Source organism: Mesoplodon densirostris, chromosome 2 (assembly GCF_025265405.1).
Source record: "Mesoplodon densirostris isolate mMesDen1 chromosome 2, mMesDen1 primary haplotype, whole genome shotgun sequence".
Lineage (NCBI taxonomy): Eukaryota > Metazoa > Chordata > Mammalia > Artiodactyla > Ziphiidae > Mesoplodon > Mesoplodon densirostris.
In genome coordinates, this window is record NC_082662.1 from 150,405,307 (window position 1) to 150,425,268 (window position 19,962).

General features: G+C 41.6%; 1 long non-coding RNA gene across 2 annotated transcripts in view; it reads right to left on the minus strand.

The window, feature by feature from the left end:
* Nucleotides 1-651: 651 nt before the first annotated feature.
* LOC132484517 (uncharacterized) overlaps nt 652-19,962 on the minus strand; it is a 51,957-nt gene continuing 32,646 nt past the window's right edge. For both annotated transcript variants that reach the window (XR_009531212.1, XR_009531211.1), the window contains 2 exons: nt 1,228-1,309; nt 652-1,143 (listed from right to left, as the gene is read on the minus strand). This is a non-coding gene — a long non-coding RNA (uncharacterized LOC132484517). The remainder of the gene's footprint in view (nt 1,144-1,227; nt 1,310-19,962) is intronic.

Here is a 19,962-nt window from a genome sequence, read left to right on the forward strand (position 1 = left end):
TGCTGGTTTTTCAGTAATGAGGAAGATACAAGATGATATATAGTTACTTTAGAATTCATGGATCAAATGTATTCGGAATTCACACACTGTCACGAATTCAATATTCATGACAAGCATTCTGGGTGAACAGCCAGACTGTGGGGCTGGGTTTCTCTTTAATTTTATATATTACATATGTATAGAATATTTTATAAATTAGCCTTCTATATATTCTATTTCTGGTCGTTGAGAGGAAAGCTGTTGCTTAGCCACCAGTCTTTTCTGCTTGGCTGATGCTTAAAATGGAAAGTTGTGCAAATCAGAGGCAAATAATTGTGTCCATTAGGAGTGATGAGTTACTTGTTTTAACAACTAAGTTGGCTACCAACTTAGTTTATGGTTCTCTGTGTGGAAAAGATAAAATATGAGACAGAAGCTGTATCATGGTATTTACTAATTATTTTTAAGGAACAGATTAATTCACAAGATGTAAATTAGTATATAAAAAGGAATAATTCAAGGATATTAAAAAATTACCTAAGTTTTGAAGTATATGGTTAAATTTTCAGATGGAAAATATTTACATCTTAGAATGAAAAGGGAGAACACTAAAACCCATATGCTGAATTCTCAAGCTGTAGCCAACAAAAAACTATGTTTATACCCTGTAAAAATTTGAAACATGATCTTACATATATTTGCTTTGTCCATTTAGGTTTTAAACAAAGATTATTCACTAGGGAAAGAGAGGTTAGGTCATATGGTGGTAAGAGATTTTGTGGCAGTGAGAGTCCCTTGGCTGCTGCTAACAAAAACTGACCTGGCCAAGTGAAGCTAAAGCATATTTATTGGAGCAAAGGGTTTGGTGGTGCTGATGGTGTGCTCAGAACTGATGTGGTATTTCAGAGCAGGGCTTGGAAACAGGCTGGGCACTCTGGAAAATTTCCTGTGGTCAGAGCCATTGCTGTTTCCTTGTGTCACTCAAGTTTCAAAAGCCCATGGGAAAGCAACTGCCTGGCTGATTCTTCATGTGCCTGCCCCTTGGCTGGAGTGAGTGGAGGGGCTGGGAAGGATGTGGTCTTCTCAACTTCCATGGAGGCATGCATCTGGATTTATAGGATGGTCACTGCTCAGTGAGCTTTTCCACAAGAGGAAATCTGGGTGCTACTCGGAAGAAAGAAATGGTTACTGGAGATGTATATATGGATACACACACACACACACACACATACACAGTATAAGACTTACAGTAAGTCTCTTGGGTCTTCACGAAACTCATCTGTGACATAATTGCTTCTTTCTTCTCATGTTCCTTACCTCTAAAGTGGATCTAGAAATAATCAACTTCATGTATTTACTAGGTAATGTAAAATTTATTATTTAGTTGGTGATATCTAGATCATTTTAGAAAGGTAGTATGTAAGTACAGTTATAATTTATAAAACAGTGGGTATGCATATATTTATATGCAATTTACATGGAGTTAAATTTTATAATTTGAAGATTTATTCATCTTTTTTTCATCTTTATAAAATCCCTGAACATCAAGGAAGAAATCTATATAATCACAAAATCTATATAATCACAAAAATTAAATAAAAATAAAATTAAAGCAAAGTCATTGAGTCTAACTTTTTTTTTTTTTTTTTTTTTTTTGCGGTACGCAGGCCTCTCACTGCTGTGGCCTCTCCCGTTGTGGAGCACAGGCTCCGGACGCACAGGCTCAGTGGCCATGGCTCACGGGCCTAGCCGGTCCGCGGCATGTGGGATCCTCCCAGACCAGGGCATGAACCCGTGTCCCCTGCATCGGCAGGTGGACTGTCAACCACTGCGCCACCAGGGAAGCCCTACATAACTGGATTTTTGACTCAAAGAAAAAGCTCATTAGATGTTGAAAGAGTTTGCACATATTTCTATCATAACATATCTTGGCTTCGATTTACTTGACTGTCAACATATTCTTTGTCCTTTAACCTAAAAAAGTCTCTGTTACAATTTTAATCTGCCACTGGGACTGTTTTATTAGTGGCCAGTGAAAATAAATGGCCAAGCTCCCCAAATCTTCCCTCTGTGTTAGCTCCTGAAACAAAGGTTAAAATAACAGTCTTAAACAAGATAGAAGTTTCTTTCTCACAGAATAGTCAAGATTAAGTAGACTGTGGCAGACTTGGCAGTTTCACGCTGCGAGGGACTAGGTTTTTCTATCTAGCTGCTCCGCCACCCTCAATGTGAAGTTTCCATCTAGTGGTCTAATATGACTGCTCCTGCAGCAGCTACTGCCATGTCTGCATTCCAGCCAGTGGGAAGTTGAGAAGGGTAGAGGGGAGGATGTACATCCCTTCAGCTTACTTATCATTGGCCAGAAACTTGTCACATGGCCACACCTAGCTGCAAGAGAAGTGGGAAACATAGCTCTCAGGTGGTTGGCTGAGTTCTATTGTTATAGAAGGGTGGAGTGGAAGTTTTCTGTCATGCCATCTCATTCACAAACTCATTACTGTCTTGTGCTAAAACAGAAAATGTCTATATTGAAAAATAACAATAGCAACCCAAATGTCTATCCAAAGAAACAAACCCTGGAGCAAATTAAATAATACTATAAAATGATGAATAAAATTCTTATAATGTACTTTCTCTACATATCAATTAAACTGTTGTCTTTCAAACTATCAGGTTAATATATATCATACTAAAGAAGTAATTAACCTACTAGCACCCCAGAGTTCTAATATCCTCAGAAGGTGGGTGATTAAGGGCAACTTTAGGTGTAGTTCTGCCACATTTAGACTCCTTATACCATTGGCATGTTGCTGAAATCCTATACAAGTTTTCCAAATGATCCTCAGAAAAATATATGGTCTTATATCAAAACCCTTAAAAAATATACATTCCCTTTGACTCAGGAATTTTACTTTTGGGAGTTTGTTCTAAAGAGAACAATGAGGATGCAGAAAAAGATTCATCTATAAGGATACTTATTGCAAATTTTTTTGTTGTAGAGAAAGATTAGAAATAACCTTAATGTCCCAAAAAAGGGAAGCGTGTACATAGTTATATCCATACAAAAGAATAAGCGTGCTGCCTTCAAAAATGATGCAGAAATTTATTTGACATGGAAAGTTGCTCACAATATATTGTTAAATGAAATATGAAGATTAGAAAACAGTATGTACAGTGTTATCCAAAGTTTATAAATTAAAACTAAAATATTCTTTAAGAAGGCACACCAAAATATGAAAAGTGGTTAGGTGTTTCTGGGTGGTGGTATTAAGAGGTCATTGTTATTTTATTCTGTTTGCTTCTTTGTAGTTTTGAAGTTAGAAAAAAAAAGAGAACACATATCATTTGTATAATCACAGGTTTTTGTTTGTTTTGTTTTGTTTTGTTAACATAGGAAGAAATTAAAAGCTGTGTTCTCTTAACTCCCAGCCAGATTCAGAATGGCGCTGGAACGGGCTTCCTTGGTGGCGCAGTGGTTAAGAACCCGCCTGCCAATGCAGGGGACATGGGTTCGAGCCCTGGGCCGGGAAGATCCCACATGCCGTGGAGCAACTAAGAACGTGAACCACAATTACTGAAGCCCGTATACCACAACTACGGAAGCCTGCGCACTTAGAGCCCGTGCTCCACAACAAGAGAAGCCACCACAATGAGAAGCCCACGCACCGCAACGAACCCCCACTTGCTGCAACTAGAGAAAGCCTGTGCGCAGCAATGAAGACCCAACGCAGCCAAAAATATAAATAAATGAATAAATTTATTTTAAAAAAGGAAAAAGAAAGAAAGGCGCGGGAAGACAGAGATTCTCCTAGCCTGACTTCTGATTCTCCTAGCCTGACTTCTGACTTCTGACTTCTAAGGAGGCTCTTGCTCTGGAAACAGTCCTTCCCCAAAGCCTCTTTGACAGTTTCATCACCCCAGCAGCAGTCACATCTCCCACACACAGGGCCAGATTTTAGATGACCTTAAAGACTAACAGCATGGGTTTTATTCTGTAAGTAATGGAGAGGCTGTAAGTGTTTAAGCAATGATAAAGGATAAGGATGTATTTCTTCCTTCAATCCATCTCAAGATTTTCTATATTAATAGATGCTTGGAAAACCATTGTGGAATGAATACAAGAATGACCAGATGGATAAGATAATAAAGAGAAGAGAAACTTTTGTGATGCCCTAGAATGCAGATCTGTGGAAGTAAATTGACAGGATATGGCCAAAGATTGGGTGGAAGAGAGGTGGTGTCCAAGATAACCCTGGATTTTGTGCTCAGGGACGAGGAATGAATGACCAAGAGAAATTGGAAGTTGGAAGGATTAGCTTTTAGTTTTGCAAAGTAATGCTACTGTTTAGATGTTGGTTGTCCATGAATAAGGAGACATCTAACATATAGGTAGAAACAAGAGTTTGGAAATCCAGAAACAGGACAGATATATTTATAGAGAATTAAGAATTATGCCATAGCCTGGTTGAAATTTGGGGGCGGATGCTTAGGAAGAAGGATTAAGAGGATTAAAGTGACCTGCATTTAGGAGGAAGGAGCACAAAAGGGAGCTGGGGAAGCAAAGGGAGAGATTCGCTGGGAGGAGGAAACCTCTGCTGCTTCCTCATATGCCAGAGATGGCTCCCCTCCGGTGATTCCATAGCATCTTATACAGACTCTATTGCCAAACTCTTCCATAGTGAATTTAAAATAAAGTACTGATGGGAAAAATTTCAAACATATCCAAAAAATTGAAAATAATATGAAGAGTACAATGTACCCATCACCCACTGTATCAGTCACTGTTCAAAAAGTTAAGTGGAGGGGCTTCCCTGGTGGCACAGTGGTTGAGAATCTGCCTGCCAATGCAAGGGACACGGGTTCGAGCCCTGGTCTGGGAAGGTCCTACATGCCACGGAGCAACTAGGCCCATGAGCCACAATTACTGAGCCTGCGTGTCTGGAGCCTGAGCTCCGCAACAAGAGAGGCCGCGATAGTGAGAGGCCCGCGCACCGCGATGAGGAGTGGCCCCCGCTTGCCACAACTAGAGAAAGCCCTCGCACAGAAACGAAGACCCAACACAGCCATAAATAAATAAATAAATAAATAAATTTAAATCATATGGGCTTCTAAGAAGAACTCGGATTAAAAAAAAAAAAAGTTCAGTGGAACTACTAGGACATGTGTGAATATGTGTGTGCGTCTAAATATACATATATGTGTGTATGCTTGTACATATACAACTGTGCCTTTGTGGAACTTGGTTTAACAGTCACTGTAAGGCTGTTGCCCTTGAATCGATTGCTGGAATTTGAAGTGCACAGGGCAGGCAGTCAGGAGGGGAAGATGAGTATAAAGTGGGAGACAAGAACATGCTGGAGTTGGAAACTTCGAGGACAGACGGAAACTCATCTTGCCTTAGACCCTGGTTTGAGGCTGTCTTACAGAAGTCAGGGCCCTTCATCACAGAGCTAGGCACACGTACCTTGCTGTGGAGTTGGAGAGGCTGAAGGAAGTTCCAGAAGTAGGTGGAGCAGTTTCAGGCCTGTCCACTGTCTCATGCCAATGTGGTGAACCAACAGATAAAGACAATATGCATGGTTATAAAAACGGCTGCAGGGCTTCCCTGGTGGTGCAGTGGTTGAGAGTCCACCTGCCAATGCAGGGGACATGGGTTTGTGCCCTGGTTCGGGAAGATCCCACATGCCGCGGAGCGGCTGGGCCCATGAGCCATGGCCGCTGAGCCTGCGCATCCGGAGCCTGTGCTCTGCAACGGGAGAGGCCACAACAGTGAGAGACCCGCGTACTGCCAAAAAAAAAAAAAAAAAAAAAAATTGGCTGCAGCTTTACTTCCAGTCCCCAAATTCCAAACAAGAACGTCTCTTATGGCCCACCCTAACCAGAAACATAGAGGGAATAGAATTCTGGGAAATGTAGCTCAGCCTAGCCAAGTCATCACATTGCAAAGCAATCATACCTAATTGCAACCATTTCTATCCCATGGCAAGCCTTGTTTCATCTATTCCTCCACCCACTTCCTGTCCCCCACTTTTTTTTTTTTTGGAAAAATATCCTAGGCAGCATATCATTTTATCTTCTAACCATGTTGTACTTTAAAATTTGATGGGTTTTTTTGTGTCATTCTGTGCGCTTCTTGAGAAAAGAATCCTTACCTTATTTAACTTGCACCTCATATATATAGGTATCTTACAAATACGTGTTGACCTAATGATATATGATTTTTATGCAAATGAGCGGAAGACTAGAAAGAGCTGACATTGTAAGGCAGTCTTTGTCCCGAGAAACTGGGTTCTAGAGTTGCCACCTCCCTAAAGTCATTTTCGAGCCCTTTCTCTCTCTCTTGCTTCTAGGTAGAAATACCCACTCCTTCTTTGTGCCCCACTGGCATAGTGTGTGTGTATACTTCTACCACTGTACCCATACATTTTATTTTTAATTTATTTACATGTCTTTCCCCTTCCATTAGCTATTTTTAATGACAGAAGTGAGCTAGTTGACCTTTCTGGGCTTTACCTTTTTGAACTATCAAAAGTAAAACTAAGAAGATTGGACTCCCACACCAAGATTCCTGTGAAAATTTCTCCTGAAGAGAAAGAGTTGGATTCTTCTGTTTTTCTTTTTCTATTGCTTTGGGTTCATAACAATGAGTTATATATAATTTTCCATTATACCCAGTGTCTTCAAGGACAGTGCATGGTCTAATATACACAGGGGGTTAGAAATTCTCATCAGGACAATGGAGGTGCCACTTTTCTTACAAGAGTTACTAAAGGGTTATGAGTCATACCCTTCACATAGGTTATTAGTCGGGACTCTTGACTACTAGAGACAGAATCTGACTTGAAGCCGAGTAGGCAAAAATGGCAACCATATAAGCTCATATGATGAAACTGCCAGAAAGGCAGGAACCACTGAGTGTGGAAGTCTCCTACTTGGAGAAATGTTCAGAGGGTGTTTGGGGAGCTGCAAAGAATCTGGCTGTGGACTGTAGGCATGATTTAAAGTCATATTTTGAAGGCCCTTGAATGCCAGGCTAAAATAAACCCTATACTTTCTCTTGCTGAAACCAACGGGAGCATCAAATGAGTCCATAGAAGAAACATTTTGATCTCTAGAAATGTCTAACTGCAGAGCTCTAAGACAGAGAAGAAAGCATGGCAGAATCTACAGGAGAAAAAAGTGTCAGTTGCACTGTTTCTGTCAACATGCACAAAAGACATATAAAAAGTTGATAAAAACATTGAGGTGGGAAAATTGACATGAATGTAATTTTTAAAGCATTGGATAACGTAAGTTAGTGGTTCTTAAAGTGTGAGCTTGGGACCAGCAGCACCATCATCACCTGGGCATTTGCTAATAGTTCAAAATCTTGGACCCCACTCCAGACTCACCGAATCAGAAACTCTGGGAGTGGGCGCCAGCACTCTGTTTTAACAAACCTCCCAGGTGATTCTGATAAATGATTGAGAACTACTACGTGGTAGGCCGAAAATAGCACCCAAAGATATTCTTGTTCTAATCCCTGGAACCCAGAAGAGGAGGAGAAACATGACCACGAGGCAGAGATTCAAGTGATGCAGCCTTGAGCCAGGGAGTGCTGACAACTACACAGAAGCTGGAAGAGGCAAGGAATGGATTCTCCCTCAGAACCCGTGGAAGGAGTGCAGGGTGGCCTGGCTGATACCTTGATTTCAGCCCAATGAAACTGATTTCAAACATCTGTTCTCTGCAACTGTTGTTTTAAGTCGTCAAGTTTGTGGTAATTTGTTAGAGCAGCCACAGGAAATTAATATACACTGAAATAAAGAAGAGTTATAGGCTAAAGTACCTAAAAATTCATTAGATTCTTATAATAAAAAATATGCTTGCTATTATTTAACAACTCTAAAAATAGTCTTTTGTGTTAAGTAAAATTTGCCACATCTAAAAGCATTTTCCCAACATAGTTTACCATTGAGTGTTAAAGTGTAATAATTTTCATAATATTAGCATCAAAGATGGCTTTTATATACCTTGATTTTCCTATGATAGCTAATCCTGCAGGAAATGAAACAAATTATCTTGGGTAGAAGAGAAAAAATGAGAGACATTTTGCTTATAACTAAGATTTGCATAGGTTAGAGAGCTGTCATACCTCTTCCTTTATGTATAAGAAAATATTCTTGGAAAATAATAGTGGCATTTATTTATAGGAAAATACTTCATAATAAATATAAGAAGACTCTTAATCAATAATCTACGCTACTTGCTAAAATATTCAAGCTCTTTTTAAGACATCTGGAACATCTTAATAGTCACAATAATTTGTCTTGTGCACAGTGCTTCTCAGATCACTTTCATATGTATATATTCCCATTTAATCCTTATAACTGCTATGTGAGCTGAGCAGGGTAGGTGTTTTTATTTTTCTTATTTTACAGATTTAAAAAATGATGCTTAGAAAAGTTAAATGACTGGCCCAAGGTTACAAAAAAGGTAGATATTGGATTTGAGATTAGAAACTACCCAAATTGGCTGTACGACGTCACTTCCAGGGATCCAAGTTTTCTTAGCTGCCCTCAAGAGGGTGTATTAGTGTGTGTGGTTAATTATGCTATGGATAATTACACTGGGGTTCAGAGGTCCTGTGATCTGTTTAATTCAACCCAGTAGGCAGTTGCTGAGCATCCATCGCATGTCTTGAACTGTGCTAGTCAATGTGGGGAACACAAAGAAAGGGCCAGACACCGTCCTTGCACGCAAGAGAATTTATGTGTCTATTAGGGAGGAGATGTCTACGTAAATGAAATGAGTAAGGAGAAGAAAAGAATAAAATCAAATGCCACAATCTGGGTGACTTCATACAAAAAGAATTTTGAAGAATAGATCTGATTCAGAGCATTCTAGGTGTCAAAGGGTGTGTGTGGTGGTGTGCCTTGCAGAGAGAATGAACCAGAGAGTAGAGGCTGAAGCAGCCTGTGAAACCCACGGGGAGAGAGGGATCACCTGAGCTACCAGAAGCACCATGGATGTGTCCTGAGGAATAGAAGCTGGGCTTCTTGGTGCCACCTGGTTTCAGACAGTTAAACAGCAGTGAGAATCTTTAATATTTCTAGTGAACACTGTACCCTAGAAAAGTAAGGGAGAAGCAGTACTCATATGTTAAAAAAAAAAAAAAAAACCCACAACTTGAAAATCCTCCCATTCTCTCCCATTTTTCTATTCCAGTCCTATGGACACAGCTCCTGAGAACTCACAGCTCTGTCTGTGCAAGTGTTTTCTGACAGTCATAGGTGTGTGTGTGTGCGCATGCTCATCTATGTGTGTAGGTGTGTGTAAATGTACTATATGAACACCTGGCATAAAGTTCCTCTTAGGAAAAGGGGTGTGTTTGTTTAGGAAAATATTTTGAGAGTATAAGGTGAGGATACTGTTTGCAAGGAAACAGGGAAATCAAAGCAGCATTTACATAATAAAGTGGCAGGAATTTGGGAGAGGGGCTTAGCTGGAGAAAGAGGGGAGGGCATAGCCAGAGGAGGCCAGTGCTTGAGGAAAGGACAATGGGTAAGAAATTTCTGGGGCCAGGATGGATGAAGGGTTTTTAAGAACAGGGATATTTAATTTTTCCTTTTTTTTTTTTGTAAATAAGTTAATTTGTTTTATTATTTATTTATTATTATATTTTACTTTTTTGGTCACGCCACACGGCATGTGGAATCTTAGTTCCTGGACCAGAGATCAAACCTGTGCCCCCTGCAGTGGAAGTGTGAAGTATTAACCACTGGACCACCAGGGAAGTCCCTGTATCATTTTTTTAGATTCCACATATAAGTGATATCATATGATATTTGTCTTTCTCTGTCTGACTTACTTCACTTAGTATGATAATCTCCAAGTCCATCCACATTGCTGCAAATGTCATTATTTCACCCTTTTTCTGTGCTTTTTTTTTGTGTGTGTGTGGTATACGGGCCTCTCACTGTTGTGGCCTCTCCCCCTGCAGAGCACAGGCTCCGGACGCGCAGGCTCAGTAGCCATGGCTCACAGGCCCAGCCGCTCCGCGGCATGTGGGATCCTCCCAGACCAGGGCACAAACCCGTGTCCCCTGCATCAGCAGGCGGACTCCCAACCACTGCGGCACCAGGGAAGCCCCATTATTTCACCCTTTTTAATGGCTGAGTAACATTCTATTGTATATATGTACCACATCTTCTTATATTTGGTGCTTCCATGTAAATTTTCTCCATTGCCTTGACTCTTCCATAAAAGTAGTTAACACCCAGAGTCTTGAGTCAGGGGTATTTGTGGAAGTACATAAAGTGAGTGCAGAGAGCAGGACTATGTCCAACAAGGGGCAACAGCAAGGGTAGCTTTCATGCACTGGCAAGATGATCACAGACCAAACTAAGTTAGAGCCGTAGGTGACAAAGAAAAATCTAGGTACATTGTCTTCCTTCCCCCTAATCCCTGGAGAAATTGCGAAGGATATTGAGTTTTCCATTTCATGTAGCCTGGAGGTCTAGCCAATTTCATTTGAATAATCTAGGACATGGTAACCCCTGCATGTATCTGGGTTACACCAGTTTGTGGTCAGTCACTTACAGTGACATTTTAGTCTCTGCTTCACTGGGCTCCTCTGTCACCACAGAAAGGCCTTTCTGTTTGCTGAAAATCGCCAGCTCCTGGAGGAGGTGGTAGAGTTAGATTGGCTGAGGGTAGAGTCTCCAGAGAGTGACTCAGGTTTGGCTTCTCCTGGCTCCAGAGCCTATTTTCTGTTTACCAGGGGATTAATCATGGTTTCCAAATTGGTCTGCCAAGACGCCAGCAGGACTGATTTAAAAAAAAAGCAGAGGTGCTGGGTTTGGGATTTTTCCATGCCCTGGTCAGTGATTTTCAGCAGGAAAAGGAAGGGATATGATTCCTTGTTTATAGCCTCACAATAAATTATGGAGCGCCCTGTAACTAATCTGATTCTGATCACTTGTCCCTGTATAAACACACCAGATTTATAGCAGCTGAGGTGAGATGCCTCAATTCTTTCTTTTCTGGTCAGCAGAAGAGTGAATTCAGTGTTTGATTAACCAGATTTGGTGGGCATTTGATTTAATTCAATCTAACAACTATTTAATGTGTAACCAACATGTGCTAGGCTACAGAAACCTAAATTTGATATTTACAAGAAAATCAGGAAGGGTTTGGAAATATGTAGTAAACAAACAAACAAATAAATATTTTGTCCTTAAAACAGAGGTTTGAGCCTTTTTACTGGATTCATTACAACACTGTTAGGATATACATTATCCAATATATTCATATATAAGCAATGAATCAACACAATATCTTCCTGAGCCTGACAGTGATATCATGGAGAAGTCTTTTTAGAAGCTGAAGCAGTAATGGTTTTGCTGTCATTTGTTGGGTTGTTTATCATAGGAGGTGGTTTGATTATTTTGCATTGTAAATATTGATACTTCCACAGATACCCAGACAGCTCATATTTCCTCAGTGAGGGCAAAGAAGCTCTTGAAAACATCACAGATCATTTTAAAATAGAGAACTTGTTTTTCAATTAGGTGGAATTACTTTAAGTAATTTGTGATACTTTAGAGTTTAATATATGGGTATTTACCCTTATATTGATAAGAATAGTCTCTAGCTTGGGAAAGTTGTATTCATCGCACAAAAAGATTTATTTTGTGAAGCAGATTGGTAAAAAGAAACATGTGACAGGTCTGTTATGGTATTTTTTGCTTTATCAATCTTTCTTTTAAAGTATCGATAGTAGAACAATTAGAATAGAGAAACAGCTTACCATATTATAACATAGCTGTCTTTAGGTCCTGGTTAGTTTTCATCCCTTCAACTGTTTGCTCTACATAAATCTGCATTTACAACACATAGGAACTAGCACTATTATGATATATTTTGTGATTAGAAGATAGATACAGAGATAGAAACATAGATACATAGATAGATACATAGATAGATACATAGATAGATACATAGGCAGGCAGAGAGACGGACAGACAACAATGAAACATTCTTCCTAACTTAGTCTCCAAACCCAGTGGTGCCTGAAATCCCACTTACTCTATATAGTGTTAGGCATAGTCTGCTTCAGCAGTGTTTTGTTCCTGTGCTTCAGAGAGTGAGGATGCTACCTCGAGGAACATCAATGATCAGGAAGTATGGCATGTTCAAGGGGCATGTTTTCAACTTTTCTGCCACTTTCTTTTTCTGTGGCATTAATCTGGCACTTAAAATTATTGGGAAGGAATGGCAGTACCCCAAAGTCCGTTCAGTGTTCCCCACTGACGACACAGAGAAGAAAGAGCAACAATGATGACTATTCGAATAATCATTCTCAGACTCTCTTCTGGATCTGGGTTAGGCTTGGAGAGATCAAACACACAGAACAAGTGAGTACAAAATGGGCACTTAAACTTGAACTTCTGAATCTGGGGTTGAGAGTTAAGAATCTGGGTTCTAACTACTCTGTGGACTTCCTGAACCATGGGCCTCCATGATACCTAAGTAAAGTGAAGGTGGGATTACATCAAGGTTAGGAGGCTTCTATGATGCATTCCTTAGAAGCTGTAAACTGAGGTGTTTTAATCAGGTGGTTTGGAAAAAAAGCTTCTAGAGTTGCCTGCTGTAGGGGCAGTGTCCTTGGGGGCAATAGTGCAACAAGATTATTCACCTAAGGCAAAACCTTCTAAAAAGTCATTTTGAAATTTACAGTTGGAAAAAGCTTTAGAGGTCATCTGATTTACGTCCTTACCTGCTATATAAATTCCTCTACAGCATCTCTTAAGTTTTATTATCCCCTTTCTGCCTACAGACCTGCAATGACATGGAATGCACTTAAATACACATTTAGGTAGTAACCTTTCTCGGACTTTTTACATAGCCCCGCACTATCTATAATCTTCTAGGAACATTCCCTTCAGTGTGGTAGCCAAGTAACCATTTATTTCTAGCTATAATTATTTGAGATACCTCTATTTTTATACAAAAGTTCTATGTTGGGTACTATAGAGAGAGTATAGGATTGAGTGATACAGACTAGAATCTTGGGTTAGCTTTAAGGACATTTCAGTCTAATGGAGGAATGTAAACACAACACAACACACACACACACACACACACACACACACACTGCCTGGGAGGAATAATCAGGGAACTTTCAGCGAAGAGATTGTTTGTGAGCTTGGCCTTAAATTGTGAGTAGAATTTGGAAAGACTTTTCCAGAATGGCCTAGAATATAAGCAAAGTTCTATCACATGGGAAAATAATTCAATAGGATTCAGGTCTCTTGCTTAAGGACCCTACTTCCCAGAAGGCAACAGTGGGGAACTTTCCATTAAAGGACTTGCTTTGGGAATTTAGATTATTGTACTCTTTGATTTTTCAAAGATGATGTCAGTAGTTCTCTTTTTCAACAGAACATTCCTACTAAACCATATTTCCTGTCCCTGGAATAATCTTATACTGAACAGAAGAAAGGAAGTAAATAGAGTTCCAGAAAGCAGTCTTAAACCATACCCCCTTTGAAAAAAATATCCAAAGTTGATTTTTTTTTTTTTTTTTTTTTTTGTGGTATGCAGGCCTCTCACTGTTGTGGCCTCCCCCGTTGCAGAGCACAGGCTCCAGACGCACAGGCTCAGCGGCCATGGCTCACAGGCCCAGCCGCTCCGCGGCATGTGGGATCCTCCCAGACCGGGGCACGAACCCGTGTCCCCTGCATCGGCAGGCGGACTCTCAACAACTGCGCCACCAGGGAAGCCCCAAAGTTGATATTTTTAAAGGTACTTTTATTCAGAAAATTTTAAAAAGGAATGAGCAAAAAGGCAAGCAACCCAGATTTTGTCATATAGAACACAAACGCTAAGAGGGAAAACCTTGGCATAAAAGGAACAGCAGAGGTCTGAAGTCTGAGATTTTTTGACTTGCACTCTCTGGTTGTGCCATACGTGTTACTCCCTGCCTGAATGTAAGCTCTCTTGTTCCTCTCCCCATACCCTGGGCTCGACCAGACCCAGACTGCTCTGTCTCTCCAGGTTTGTTTACCAGGCACAGAGGAGGCATATAGTTCAGTGGCTAAACCACAGGATAGAATGCAGCCTCTTCCACCACTGACTCACAAGATGACAGGGCCAGCTCACTTCCCCTTCTGATGTTTCTGTTCCTTTGTGTATAGTGGAGCCCTAGCAATCCTCAGCACCTTTCTTCATGCCACAGAAATAAATGAGTATATTTGCGAGTGTGCTTTGAGACAGGGATCAAAAGAGATTAGTTCTTGTTCCCTGCAGGCAAAGCACAGAATCACTTTCCCTCCTATGACTGTTGCACCAACAATACCCATGGGATATTTCATCAGGGATAAATAGCGGCTTTTTTCAATGTTGGCTTGTTTATTACAGGGTAAGAACAAAATCTTGGGCTAACCAAGTTACGTCACCATGTTGACTCACTTCCTTACCTTCCTCCTAGCTGCTACAGCACCAGGGTCAGTAGCTTATTTTACCTTCCCTTGGTGTTTCATCCTTGCATTTAGTGCATAGGATTGATTCTTATTCGTCTGCAGATACAGAGGTGCATTGCTTTATGCTACAGGCTGTCTATAGGATGAGTTTTGTGGATATCAAATATTTGTAAACAAATCAAAATTCTCCCCCAACGGAAATCATTATCTCAGAAGGGTTTTTTGTTTTGGGTTGACTTCTCAGCGTGATAAAGTGGAAAGAGCATCAAAATAAGAAATAGAAGATTAAGCTTCCTATTCTGGCTATGCCCCTAATTTGCCATGTGACTTTGGGCAAATGACACTCTGAAGTCCCACTAGTCTATGCCCTGGCCATGTGGGGCCTCAATTTTGTCATCTCTAATATTTTGGATTCAAATTAGATGATGTTTTTGGTCCAATTATGGAATTCTTTAAACAATCCTAGTAATCCATGATACCATTACTTTAAATACCTTATTTTTAGCCTTTCCTTAAGGAATTTGTAGTCATAATTATCAACTCTTGAGAATTAATGTGGAAGATGAATATATGAAGGTTAAACAGAAGTAATACATTTTATAAGCAGGTTTCCAATTTATAATTATAACTGGTCTTTTCTAGCAAAGTATTTGACTATATATTTTCAGCAGTTTGATAAATATTCTACACATTCTGGACCCACCCTGCTTAGCTTTTGAGTCCTGAGACACACTTCTTAGTGAGTTTTTTACACCTGTGGCTTTAGATATCATCTGTTGTTGTTTTATTTTAATTTTCAGATTTTTTAAAAATTTTTATTTATTTTTTGTCTGTGTTGGGTCTTTGTTGCTGCGCACAGGCTTTCTCTAGTTGCAGTGAGCGGGGGCTACTCTTCGTTGCGGTGCATGGGCTTCTCATTGCGGTGGCTTCTCTTGTTGCGGAGCACAGGCTCCAGGCACTCAGGCTTCAGTAGTTGCAGCACACGGGCTCAGTAGTTGCGGCACGTGGGCCCTAGAGTGCGCAGGCTTCAGTAGTTGTGGCACACAGGCTTAGTTGCTCCGTGGCATGTGGGATCTTCCCGGGCCGGGGCTCGAACCCGTGTCCCCTGCATCGGCAGGCGGATTCTCAACCACTGCACCACCAGGGAAGTCCTGATACCACCTAACTGTTGACTTTAATAAATTTATATATTTAGCCCAGACTTCTCTCCTAAACCCCAGACTCATATTCTGCAGTCTGTGACATCTCCACTTGGATTTCTAGTAGATGTCTCAAACTCAGCAGGTCCAACATGGAATGCCTGATCTCCACTGCCTCCCAAACTGCTTCCCCCATTGTTCTCCCCATCTCCGTGCACCGCAACTCAGACCTTCAACTTGCTCATGCCAGAAGCTTGCTTGTCATCCTCACTGCCTCTCTTGCTCTCACCATCCACTTAATGCCACCTAATTGGTCTCCCTGCTTTCTGTCCTCATTCTTTAATGAATCATTTCCCAAACAACAGCCAGAGTGATCCCTTTAAAAATGAAGTCAGGGCTTCCCTGGTGGCGCAGTGATTGAGAGTCCGCCTGCTGATGCAGGGGACACGGGTTCGTGTCCCGGTCCGGGAAGATCTCACATGCCGTGGAGTGGCTGGGCCCGTGAGCCATGGCCGCTTAGCCTGCGCGTCCGGAGCCTGTGCTCCGCAACGGGAGAGGCCACAACAGTGAGAGGCCCGCATACCGCAAAAAAAAAAAAAAAAAGAAGTTAAAAATCATGTCTGACCAAACCTCTTTAATTGATCTGAGTTAGTAATTGATTCCTGATCACTCAGAGCGCAAGCCAAAACTCAGGGCCCCTGTAACCTTGTCATTTTTATCCCTGCTCCTGTCCCTTTTGCTCACTCTGCCCTTGCCACATTGATCTCCTTGCTCTCCTGGGTCTTGCCAAACATGGTCATTCCTGAGGCCTTTGCATTTGCTATTCCCTGTCCCACAATGTTCTTCCGGTAGATATCCACATGACTCATTCCCTTGCCTCCTTCTGGTTTTTGTTCAAATGTCATATTCCTACTGCGTTCTTCCCTAAACAGCTTCCTGCCCTCCTATGTCCTGCCCCTGGTATTCCCTATCATCTTTCTCTTTTTTTTCTCTATAACTTTTATCATCTAATACAGGGCTTCTTTTTTTTTTTTTTTTTTTTTTTGCGGTATGCGGGCCTCTCACTGTTGTGGCCTCTCCTGTTGCGGAGCACAGGCTCCGGACGCACAGGCTCAGCGGCCATGGCTCACGGGCCCAGCCGCTCCGCGGCATGTGGGATCTTCCCAGACCGGGACATGAACCCGTGTCCCCTGCATCGGCAGGCAGACTCTCAACCACTGCGCCATCAGGGAAGCCCATACAGGGTTTCTTGACTTTGGCATGATTGACATTTGGGGATAATTCTTTGTTTGGGGGGATTGCCCTGGGCAGTGCAGGACGTTTAGCAACGTAGAGATGTTGCTAGCTTCTACCCTCTAAATACTAAACACCCATCACCTCCTTCTCCCCAGTGTGACAACCAAAAATAGCTCCAGACACTGCCAAATGCCCCCTGAGGGCCAAAGTCATCCCCGGTGGAGAACCATGATCTAATATGTGTTTTACCTATTTATTTGTTTATTGTTCCTCTCTTCCCCACCACCAGAATATAACCTCCAGGAGAACAGGAATTTTTTGTCTGTATCATTCACTGCTGTAGTGCAAGCACCCAGAACAGAGCCTGGTGCATAGTAAGTGCTCAAGAAATATTTAATGAGTGAATAAGTGAAATGGACTCCTACCTTTGTTCCTCTGAGCTCATTATGCTCTAGTCACACAGGCCTTTTTTCTGCCTCTTGTACATCCTGAGCTCATTCTCACCTTGCTGCCTCTTTCTTTTAGCTCCCGCTCCTGTAAAGTTCTAACCACAGGTCATCACATGGCGGATCCCAGCTTTTTACTCAGGTCACTACTTAAATGTCACTTGTTCGCAGAGGCCTTCCTCCCTGATCACACTATCCAATATGACCCTCCCTGCCTGCCAGAGTTACTCTCTATCATTTACTCTGATTTCGTTTCTTCATTACATCCATCTCTGACATGAGTATTTGTTTACATGGTGAGTTTCTGTCTTGCCCTCTTAAATGTTCTCTGAGCACTTGACATTATGTGTTTATTTATCATGGCAACCCCACAGTCTAGAACAGTTCCAGGCCCAAGTTTGTGTACTGATTGAACAAATAAGCCTACCTCCTAGTCGATTTCAGAGTGGAAGAGACTTCAATGGTTAGGAATTAAAGGTTGTGTCTGTCAAGGTTCAGTTGCAAAGAAGAGAATGCACTTTAGCTAGTTTAAGCTGAAAGGGCTTAATTACAGCATTAATTCTGTGGCTCACAGAATCATTGAGAAGGCTGAAGAAACAGCCTCCACATTGAGCTCTCACGGACCACTCTGAAAGCCACACATTGACTGTCCCACCAAGGGAAAGAATGCTCTTCAATCAGGAAACCTCTAGCTGAACCAGAAGCTGAGGTTCCAGCTGCTGGCTCTGAGACCAGACCACCACCGTCAGGATCAGGCAGCTAGCAGGAGAAGGAGGTCAGCACCCTTGACAGGAGCTGTCAAGATCATAAAACCACCCCCAGGAAAGTCAGATACCACCATGCCAGTGTTGGCCGGTAGAAAGAGCAAAACAACGAAGCTTGCCCTCCAGCGAGCTTGATCTTCCAGCTCTCATGGCAGTACTTCTGATTAATGGAACAAATTCAAAGGAAAATCATGGGGGCTTCCCTTCCCTGGTGGCGCAGTGGTTGAGAGTCCGCCTGCCGATGCAGGGGACATGGGTTCGTGCCCTGGTCCGGGAGGATCCCACATGCTGCAGACCGGCTGGGCCCGTGAGCCATGGCCACTGAGCCTGCGCATCCGGAGCCTGTGCTCCACAATGGGAGAGGCCACAACAGTGAGAGGCCCGCGTACTGCAAAAACAAAAACAAAAACAAAAACATGGCTTCTGGGAAGTCTGGGAAGATGTGGCTTTTAGCTTTCCAGGCTCTGCAGCACAGGCAGGCACATTGGAAGGAGATTAGAATGAATGTGGAGGGCCAGTTTACCACATGCAGGTGTGATGGTAAGACAGGATGGAGAGATAAGAGATAAAAAAAAAAAAAATGAATCTTCAACTTCATATCTGCAGGGCAAAAAGTTTGCCCCAAATACAAGTCAAATAGTCAAGAGTCTCTTATACACAGTACTGATGGGTAGCATTCATACAATTTCAGGAAATGATTACTTTTTCTCAAAGATGCAACAGCATATGATGAATAGTTATCACCATTCCTAAAGATCAGTCCCAGCAAAGCAAGCTCATTAAAGCCATGATCTGAGCTCTCCTGCATAGTGGAACTGTTTATACCTTATAGCCCTACAAGAAAAGTGTAAGATCTGTCAGCCTGAGCACCGTTTTTCATAGCTGGTTATGTACATTTATTTCGAACTTAGGGCAGTGTTCAAACTCAAGTCTTTGGAAAGGCTTAAACTGGACAGAATCTCAGATTTGTACTGGTAAGAAAGAAATTCAGTACTAGATTTCATTTTTATTATTTGAAATCTATGAAAGGTTATTTATTTGAATGACTCTATTTTCATAACATATACTGTCTACACTTACATCAGGTCACATAATGCAGTGTGTATATGTATTTTACTTAATTCATTTTTTTCAAGGATAAAAGTCACAGTCTTTTTATTCTTAACCTTATATTTGCATGCTTTTCAATATTTAAAAAGTTCACTGCAATTATAGATGCTGTTGGTTTATCTGTTTTACACACTTAAAATCTAACTTTAAACAGAATCAATATGAAATGATAATCGGAGAGCCCCTGCTCAACTAAAAATATAGAGATAGAGAAAAACCTAAACAAAATTTGAGAGGGTACTTTTAAGAATGCGATTTTATCAAATTTAGGAAAACTCTCTACAACTTTTAAATTCTTCCTTTTAAGTACTTCATGCTTAAAATAGCTTAAGGATTTCTTCCATTCTTTCTCTCCAATATCCTTTGCAAAGGACTTTTTTTTTTTTTTTTTGCGGTACACGGGCCTCTCACTGTTGTGGCCTCTCCCGTTGCGGAGCACAGGCTCCGGACGTGCAGGCCCAGCGGCCACGGCTCACGGGCCCAGCTGCTCCGCGGCATGTGGGACCCTCCCGGACCGGGGCACGAACCCGTGTCCCCTGCATCGGCAGGAGGACTCTCAACCACTGCGCCACCAGGGAAGCCCCTGCAAAGGGCTTTTTAAATAGCTACCCTTTTTTGAGTACCTTCTGTGTGCTAGACCTGGAACATTCTCTCTTTTAAGCCTCATAGCTTCCCTGTGAGGTATAGGTATTATTTCTGCTATGCCGATGGAGACACTGAAGCTCAGAGAAATTGCTCGTGAGAGGCAGAGCTGCGGTTAGAAATTGGGATTTGACCTCAAGTCCTCTCAGCTTGAGCTTACTCCTTCTCCTGTAACATTTAG